A 10414-nucleotide genomic window follows, 5' to 3' on the forward strand; every position below is an offset into this window, starting at 1 on the left:
TCCAAATAGATTCTTGCCACTGAATCCAAAATCATCTTCATGTACATAGATGACACAAATCCAGGGAAGCTGGAGGAATAATCAATCATCCAGTTCAATAGGAGAATTAGTTTTCTTTTTTTCTACTATTGTCTGTGCTTAAATAAAAGAGAGGGAGGGAAGTGGGCATAGAAAAGGTGCAGAGGGGAAGGAAATAAGGCATGCTCCCTCTTTATACTAACATCATTGACCAGTTGAGTTGTTTATCAGATGTTTTAATTGGCTGGTCAGTTTTCATCCAACAGACTGACATTAATTGACAAGAGATGAAGGAAACTAGAGAATATTGTTCCTAACTTCTCTCTCTTTCCTCTTCCACACAAGGAAGCTTGTGTATCCTGGGGCTCCTACTGGACCAGGATGCATAATGCCCCCATTAGCTCTGAAAATGCAGACATTGTAATAGATACTAGCAAGTCTGATTCAATCAGTCAATAAATAACAACAAATAATGGTCTACTATGTGTGAAGCACTATAATAACTGCTAGCCAAAGAAAGGCCGAGACAGCTCTTGCCCTTGAGGAGCTCACAATTTAACGGGGATGACAACATGAAGCAACTTGCACAAACAAACTCCAGATCAGTTAAATAGGTAATAATCAACAGAGGAAAGACATTAAAACAATTTGCACAAACTCCAGATCAGTTAAATAGGTAATAATCAACAGAGGCAAGACATTAAAACAAGGGTTCCTGTAGAGAATGAGATTTTAGCTGGAAGAAAGTCAAGAAAGGCAGAAGGCAAAGATGGGGAGGGAAAGCTCTCCAGGGATGGGGATAATTGGAGAAAATTCCTGGAATCTGGAAATGGAGTATCTTCTTGAATCAGTTTAATGGGAAGATCATAGGAAATGGAATCTCAAGACTAGAGCTCTGGCACTTACTAGTTGTGTAACCTTAGGGAAATTATTGAACCTCTCTGAGGCTGAGTTTTATATAAAATAATGGTAATAACACTTACACTATCCATTTCACAAGATCATTGTGAGGAAAGTGCTTTAAAAATCTTAAAGCAACATAGAATGGGAGAGGAGGAATGGTGATTACTATTTCCCTTCAAATGGCTATTTGTTATTTTCCTTATTACCCTGAAAATAGTGGAACTAAATGGATATATGTATAACTTCTTACAACCTGGCATTCTACAAATGCCATAATATTTACAATTACTCTTGTATATTGGGGTTCTTCTGGCCATTTAGTTGTTTAGCCATGTGGAAGAGTCTCACTATTGGAACTGAGTCCCCATTCCTTAACCAAGCCCTATATTCTTATTCCTGATCCATATAGCCTGAGTGTAGCAGACAGATTGGCAGCTGGTATTGAAATTTCATCAAAGAACAGTTTGTATCACTTTAAGCTGAAAATAATGGAATTAATGCTTCACAGATCCAGGTTAAAGGGCAGATCCTGGAACAGCCTGGCATCAACATCAGAACATGTGATACAAAGCACAAATGGATCTTGGGGAACTGTCTACTTTCAAGAGTTTACCAGCTTCTGGACATAGTCCTGCTGCCTGAAAAACCCCATCACTTAAAATGAGAAGGACCTTACCTGAAGAAGAAAGTAGGCAACAGTCTATAGGAAAATCTTTGAAGGATCATTGGACCATAGAGTGCCAGAACCTGAAGATACTTTATTTAAAAAAAAAAAAAAAGTTTTATTTCTTCCCCAATTATATGTTAAAACAAATTGTAACATTTGCTGGGTTTTTTTTTAAGTTTTGAGTTCCAAATTCTCTGTCCCTTCTTTCTTCCTTTTCCCCCCTCAGAGATGGTAAACAATGTAATAACAATGTAATATATGTGAAATCATCTAAGTAGTACATTTCTACAGTAAGTAGAGTAGAACCAAGAGAATATTGTACACAGCAACAAAATTATGTGATGATCAACTGTGATGGACTTGTCTCTTTCCAACAAAGAAGTGATTCCAGCTAATTTCAATAGACTTGTGATGGAGAGAACTATCTGCATCCAGAGAGAAGACCATAGGGACTGAATGCGGAGCACAACATAGTATTTTCACTGTTCTATTTGTTGTTGTTTCTTGCTTGTGTTTTTCTTTCTCATTTTTCCCCCTTTTGATCTGATTTTTCTTGTGCAGCATGATCAATGTGGAAATGTTTCAAAGAATTGCACATGTTTAACCTATATTGGATTACTTGCTATCTGGGGGAGGGGAGAGGTGGTAAGGAAGGGAGAAAAAACATTGGAACACAAGGTTTTGCAAGGATAAATGTTGAAAGCTATCTTTGCATGTATTATGGAAAAAAATAAAAGCTATTATTAATTTTTTAAATAAAGTCGAAAGACAGAGTAAGAGGAATGTACTAGGGAGGAAGAGAAAAGAAGATTAGGGGAAATTATCTCACATAATCAGGTGGCACAACTAAATATCCATACAAACAAGAAGAAGGTGATTGAGGAGAGTAGCTGACACTCAAATCTCACTTTCAACTGAAGTAGTAAGTGTATGAGGCAGCATTTGAATGCAGGAAGATGACTCTATCTAGTGTGTCACCTAGTGGCCAAATGTTATAGATAGAAGGAGTAACTAACAAAGTTATACAAAGAAAGTGGGAGAGCCAAGTCTAGAACCCTTCTGATTTCACATGGAGCACTGTCTCCCCCAGACCTGATGGCCTCTACAGGAGAAAGTTCTTCTCAAAGTCAGGTGGGATTAAAAAGACAAAAAAACAAAACAAAAGAAAACAAAAAACTATTTTCAGAAGTGCTTATTTATCATGCTAACAATGCAGTAACTAAATTACAAATTAAAAAATAATTATGAATCAAAGCAAATTATTTAATCAAGGAACAAAAGCCAAATCTTATGGACCCAAACACAAAATAGGCGCTCAATAATAATAATAATAATTGTTAATTGAATAAACCCAAGTTATATTGTTAAGATTCCACTTAAGTTTTTTTTATTTAGATTGTAAATTTTAATAATATCTCATTTATAAGACATTGTACAATGAAGGAAATGTTCTATTAAATGAATATTCTTTACCAATAAAGTGTATAATAGATAAAGCCATCTTGTATCTTGCATCGGAAAGACCCTAGTTCAAATTCTTACATTGCACATTTATTTACTAGTCTTGTGACCCTAGTCAAGTAATTTAAACCTTTGATTGCCTCAGTTTCCCCTTCTATAAAACAAGAATAATAATAGCACCTATCTTCTATAATTTTTATAAGAATCAAATGAGATCATATCTATAAAGTGCTAGTGTACCTTAAGGGTACCCTCAGGGTGGGTTCCAGATTCGGCCTAATGCATTCTTTGCAAAGGCTCCCTTCCCACAGGCCACCAGCTCCTCAGTAGATGCCACCCCTTGTGTACTAGCCAACCCCCAGGGGAACTACTCTGACCCTGCTTTCTGGCTGGGAAGGATCTCATATCTACCCATCACCACACCACAGAGACAGTGGTTATAAAAGGCTGGCTGGATGAAAGACATTCAAGAGAAAATCCTTACTCCTCCCTATTCTTCCTCTGGGTGGGGCCCCTGATTCTTAACCCCATCCTAACTCCACTCCACTTTTAATAATTGTCTTGTTACTCATATTTGGTCCTTGTATTTTCAGACTACTGGTGGGAGTCCTTTCCTCTAGGCTTCAGGCTTCAAACTTTCAGCTGCTTCTACAGCCTGCAGACTCTGGGACTCAAGGAGACACACACCCTCTAGACTCAGCTGCTGCCATCTTCAGATCCCGTGTTTCCCTTCCTGACATGGATCCCCCAATGAACTAGGGACATCTCTACGACCATTTCCAGCTTGAAGAAGCTACAGAAGATGAGACCTTCGTCCCTTTTCCCCAAAAGAATTTGGTGGGACTTGTCTCAGGGGGGAATCTGATGGGAATCTGACAAGGGAAACTGAGGCTGGAGACCCCCAAAAAATAACTTCCCACTTTATCGGTTTTTTTTTTGTTGTTTGTTTGTTTGTTTGTTTTTAGTTTTTATTTTATTTTATAATTATAACATTTTTTTTGACAGTACATATGCATGGGTAATTTTTTACAACATTATCCCTTGCACTTACTTCTATTCAGATTTTTTCCCTTCCTCCCCCAACCCCCTCCCCCAGATGGCAAGCAGTCTTATATATGTTAAATATATTACAGTATATTCTAGATACAATATATGTGTGTAGAACCGAATTTTTTGTTGCACAGGAAGAATTGGATTCAGAAGGTAAAAATAACAGTTTACATTCATTTCCCAGTGTTCCTTTTCTGGATGTAGCTGGTTCTGTCCATCATTAATCAATTGGAATTGGATTAGCTCTTCTCTATGTTGAAGAAATCCACTTCCATCAGCATACATCCTCGTACAGTATCATTGTTGAAGTGTATAATGATCTTCTGGTTCTGCTCGTTTCACTCAGCATCAGTTAATGTAAGTCTCTCCAAGCCTCTCTGTATTTCTCCTGTTGGTCATTTCTTATAGAACAATAATATTCCATAACATTCATATACCATAGTTTACCCAACCATTCTCCAATTGATGGACATCCATTCATCTTCCAGCTTCTAGCCACTATGAAAAGGGCTGCCACAAACATTTTGGCACATACAGGTCCCTTTCCCTTCTTTAGTAGTTCCTTGGGGTATAAGCCCAGTAGTAGTATGGCTGGGTCAAAGGGTATGCACATTTTGATAATTTTTTGGGCATAATTCCAGATTGCTCTCCAGAATGGTTGGATTCTTTCACAACTCCACCAACAATGCATCAGTGTCCCAGTTTTCCCACAGCCCCTCCAACATTCATCGTTATTTGTTCCTGTCACCTTAGCCAATCTGACAGGTGTATAATGATACCTCAGAGTTGTCTTAATTTGCATTTCTCTGATCAATAGTGATTTGGAACACTCTTTCATATGAGGTGAAATAGTTTTAATTTCATCATCTGAAAATTGTCTGTTCATATCCTTTGACCATTTATCAATTGGAGAATGGCTTGATTTCTTATAAATTAAAGTCAATTCTCTGTATATTTTGGAGATGAGGCCTTTATCAGAACCTTTAACTGTAAAAATTTTTTCCCAATTTGTTACTTCCCTTCTAATCTTGTTTGCATTAGTTTTGTTTGTGCAGAAACTTTTTAATTTGGTGTAATCAAAATGTTCTATTTTGTGATCAATAATGGTCTCTAGTTCTCCCTTGGACACAAACTCCTTCCTCCTCCACAAGTCTGAGAGGTAAACCATCCCATGTTCCTCCAATTTATTTATGATTTCATTCTTTATGCCTAAATCTTGGACCCATTTTGATCGTATCTTAGTATGTGGTGTTAAATGTGGGTCCATGCCTAGTTTCTGCCATACTAATTTCCAGTTTTCCCAGCAGTTTTTGTCAAATAATGAATTCTTATCCCAAAATTTGGGATCTTTGGGTTTGTCAAAGATTAGATTGCTATTTTTATTCACTATCTTGCCCTGTGAACCTAACCTATGCCACTGATCAACTAGTCTATTTCTTAGCCAATACCAAATGGTTTTGGTGACTGTTGCTTTATAATATAGCTTTAAATGAGGTACACTTAGACCACCTTCCTCTGACTTTTTTTTCATTAGTTCCCTTGCAATTCTTGACCTTTTATTCTTCCATATGAATTTTGTTGTTATTTTTTCTAGGTCATTAAAATAGTTTCTTGGGAGTCTGATTGGTATAGCACTAAATAAATAGATTAGTTTAGCACTAAATAAATAGATTAGTTACTTCCCACTTTATCGTGACCTAAGAAGCCAGCCCAACCCCACTTCTGTTAAGTACCACTAATTTACCTTTCTATAGAGTTCAGCTGACACCACCCAAGTTTTCTATAGAGCTGAATTGTAGTTAAGTACCCCTACTTAACTATCAATAGAACTGAATTCATGTTAAGTACCTCCACTTAAGTTCTATACAATTTGAACTATCACTAATCAAACTTCCTATAGCCTTACTGAAGCCTATTCAAACCCAAAAGCTCTGTATTGTCTCAAATCATATATAAGAGGGTGGGAAGAATGGGCAGATGAGCATAATGGACAGAACTCTAATTCCATCAAAGAGTTCTGCTCCATTTAAGATCTCTTGATTTATAATAAACTTAAATTTCTAATTTTACTTATAATTTAGTAAATTATTTTACTTTACCCGCACCTTATCTCATCAAAAGCCTGCACATCCCCAACAAACAGACTGCTCAAGTAGAATGGGGTTTTCTTTGTTGGACTTGGTTTGATGCCAGTTGTTTTTATTTACATTTTTTTTCCTTTGTTACAAAGAGGTGCATTGGGGGATGTAAAGGTATGCTCGCATCTGTAAATGACTGCGATAGAAGGGAGATTTACCCTGTTGATGAGGTCTTTAAGTTCACAGACTACTAGAAGGAAGTCCAGTTGACTCTTCCAGCTCTACTTCCTGAAGAAGTACTGGAGTCCATTTCCAAAATTTAAACTTACACAAAGTTGGCCTATAGAGCCATTTGTTCTGTGGCCAAAAATTCAAGCTTTTCTATCTTAAAGTTGCTTGCCACTCTCACTCCTATTCCTACTTCCCAATTTTATCCCCCCTCCCCCCACTTTCCCAATGTTCCTTATCCCTATCTAAACCTTGCACTTGGTGAAGGAAATGATGAACATTGTTTAAATGACAATGAAATATTTTTCAGGGTATTTGAGGTCTGAAGAAAAATAAAGTTCTATGCCAAAAACTAAAGGTGGAATTTAAGACCTCAATACTTCTATCAGATTTTTGGAGAAGGAAAGAATTTATGATCCCAGAAGAACTAGAAAACATTATGAAAGATCAAGTGGACAACTACACTAAATTAAAAAGGTTTTGCACAAACAAAACCAACAGAAACAAGATTTAAAGGGAAGTACAAAACTGGGAAAAATCTTTACCGACAATATTTCTGATGTCTCATTTCTAAAATATATATTTTTTGTCATTTATAAGAATACAAATCATTCCCCAATTGATAAATGGTCAAAGGATAGACCATTTTCAGATAATGACATATGAAAAATGCTCTAAATCACTATTGATTAGAGAAATGAAAATTAAAATAACTCTAACATACTATCTCACATTTCTCAGATTGGCTAAGACGATAGGAAAATGATAAATGTTGGAGAGGATCTGGGAAAACTGGAACCTAATGCATTATTCGTGTTGTGAAATGATACACCCATTCTAAAGAGCAATCTGGAATTATATCCAATGGGTTACAAAACTGCATATCCTTTGACCTAACAATGCCATTACTGGATCTCTATCCTAAGCAAATCATAAAGGGAAAAGGATCGACATATGCAAAAATGTTTGTAGCAGCTCTTTTTGTGGTAGCAAAGAATTGGGAAATGAGTAGATGCCCATCAATTGGGGAATGGCTGAATGAATGAAGTTGTGATATATGAAGGTATTGGAATATTATTGTCCTATAAAAAATTTTAAACAACCTGATTTTAGAAAGGCCTGGAAAAATTTACACAAACTGATACTGAGTGAAACAAATAGAAGCAGGAACAAATTGTACACAATAACAGCAAGAATATGCAGTGATCAACTATGAAAGACTTGGTTCTTCTTAGTGGTTCAGTGATTCAAAACAATCGCAGTAGACTTTGGACAGAAAATACCACATGCATCCAGAAAGTCTCTAAGGAGACTGAATGTAAATCAACACATGATATGTTCACTTCTGTTTTTTTACCTCTACCATGGTTTTTCCCATTTGTTCTGATTTTTCTCTCCCAACATGACTCATAAAGCAATGTGTGATTTAAAATAATAATAATAATAATATACCTATATAGTATGGAATGAAATGTATGGAAAATGAAGACCTGATATCATGCGATAATAAATAGCAGTTTATAGTATTCTGCTTCCTCCTCCCCATTCCTAAGGTTGAGTCTAAGAGAATCCTAGGAGATACCAACTAAAATAATTTGGGTTTTTCTAACTTTTCTCACAACAAAATCATAAGCCTGGCAGTGTTATTGTTATTTCCTATGAGATGGAGAAGACAGACTCAGAAAAATAAAATAATGTAATTGGAAAGTATCAGAATCTTCTGACTCCAAAAACAATGCTTTTTCCATTTGCTTGTGATGTCATTCAGTTGTGAATGCCCTATCATAGTCGTTTTTAAGTGTAGACAGGATGATTATTTTATTCAGAATGAGGGAGAAAAGATTCATCCATTGGGTTGGAATTGCCCTCTATGATCTTTCAGGTTCCTCCCTACTCTAGGATTCCACGAATATAAAATGTTTCACTTTTTTTTTTTCTTAAACAGACCAGAATTTATGCATACAATTTAATTTTGTACCCTTAAAGTAACTATGTTGGGGAGTTATGCACTGATTCCCAAATCCCTGCTACTGCTCAGAAAATGCTCAGAAATCCTCTTCTGGAATTGCCTGTAGTAAATTCTTTTAGATTCTAAGTTCTTTTGAGGACAGAGGTTGGCCTTTATCCCATCTTTGAATTCCTAGGGCTGAGCAGAAAGTCTGGCACATAATAATAATAATAATAATACTTCTATAATCCATCAAAGGCCACCAATTGCTTGCTTTCATTCATTATCTTTTTTGACCCTCACAATCCAGTTAAATGGTTGCTACTAGGTATTATTTTTCCAATTTTAGGGTTGAGAAAAGAGATTCAGAGGGCACATAAGTGACTTGCATAGAATCTAGTAAATCCTAATAGAGTTGTCTAGTAGAGTTCAGAGACAGGATCCTGTAAGTCTCTGATGACTCCAATATTCTTTCCACTTTACCTCATTGTGTTTGCTTTTAATTACATGCAATCAAGCACAACAGATTTCCACACTGGCAAATGTACCCCACCACATCCCCAGATTGTATAGGTAGTATTCTGAACCCTCAGTCATCTGGAATGATGGTTGCTCATTAAATTCATCAATTTTCAATCAATTCATTTCTGTGTTTGTGTTTACAAGGTTGTTATTGTATACATTGTTATCTTGGTTTTGCTTACTTCATTTTGTATCATTTCATACAGGTCTTCTTGTTATCTATGAAACCATCTCTTTCCTGGTTTCCTTTTTTTTCTTTTATTTCTTACTGCAAATTGTATTCTATTACATTCACATAATAAAATTTGTTCCATCATTCACCGACAAATGAGCACACCTTTACTTTCCAGATTTTTGCTATTGCAAAAGGAGCTGATATAAACATTTTTGTACATATGGTTCTTTTCTCTTTCTTTGATAGACCTAATTGTGGTATTGTTAAGTTAGAAATACATGTACATTTGGTGACTTTGTGAGCAGAGTTCCAAATTGACCAACTCTCACCTCTACCAACAGTTAATCAATGTACCATTTATCATTTTTCTTATTGAATAGGTATGTACCTCATCATATTTAGAAATAAACCAGTTACATCTCTCAATGATTCTAGGGAATTTCACTTGAAGTTAATTTTTCTTACACTATAAAATAATGCAACTAAGTTTCTAAGACTCTTAAGTATTCAAAGGAATCCCCAAAATCATAAAGTCCAACGGTCTTGGATTTCTCTTTATATTTATATGACTTCTCTTCAGAATGACTTGTCATATATCTTAGGGACTTTCAAATAGACCATAATTCACGTTTCCTAGGTAAGGAATCAAGATTCAGAAAAAAAAAATTGAGTTACTTAAGATCATGCAACAAGCTGAGGAAGCTGGGGCTATAACCCCAATACAAGTATTCTTTTTATGATGCTATTTATTTCACCATGGAAATCCAGGAGCATTAGACCCTCTTTAGGATAAGCTTACCACTGAAATCTCATCTTATAGATTTATTCAACATTGATATCCAATTCTTCCATGGTACTTTCAGTTACCTCTTCCCTCTGATGGGGGATTGGAGAGCAGAGGAATGAATTCCCCCAATAAGCTTCTCTGCTTCATTTCACTCCAGGAACATCAGGTACCTAGGCATGAGCAGGTAGAGGACCCAGGGGCTCTTCTCCATCCCCCTTTCAGCTCCCCTTTAGGTCTTGTCTTCTCCCTAAGCTCCTTGAGGTCAAGAACTGTGCTTCACACAGTGCCTGGCACATTGCAGGTGCTCAATATTTATTCATGATTGATTGTTATACTGCCTCCATTTTTATATCCCTAAAATAGATTTGAAAACAATTCCCAAATGGTTTCTGACATGGATCATGGATTTAGAGCTGGAATCCAACCAGCTAGTCCAATTCCTCCATTTCACAGATGAGAAACTGAGGGCAGGAGAACTTAAATGACCTACCCAGGATCATGCAGCTAGGCAGTGTCACAAGTGGGATCTGAACTCAGGTGTCCCTGGTCCCAAGTATCTACATGCATACTAATGGTA

This window comes from Sminthopsis crassicaudata, chromosome 2 (genome assembly GCF_048593235.1).
Source record: "Sminthopsis crassicaudata isolate SCR6 chromosome 2, ASM4859323v1, whole genome shotgun sequence".
NCBI classification, from domain to species: Eukaryota; Metazoa; Chordata; class Mammalia; order Dasyuromorphia; family Dasyuridae; genus Sminthopsis; species Sminthopsis crassicaudata.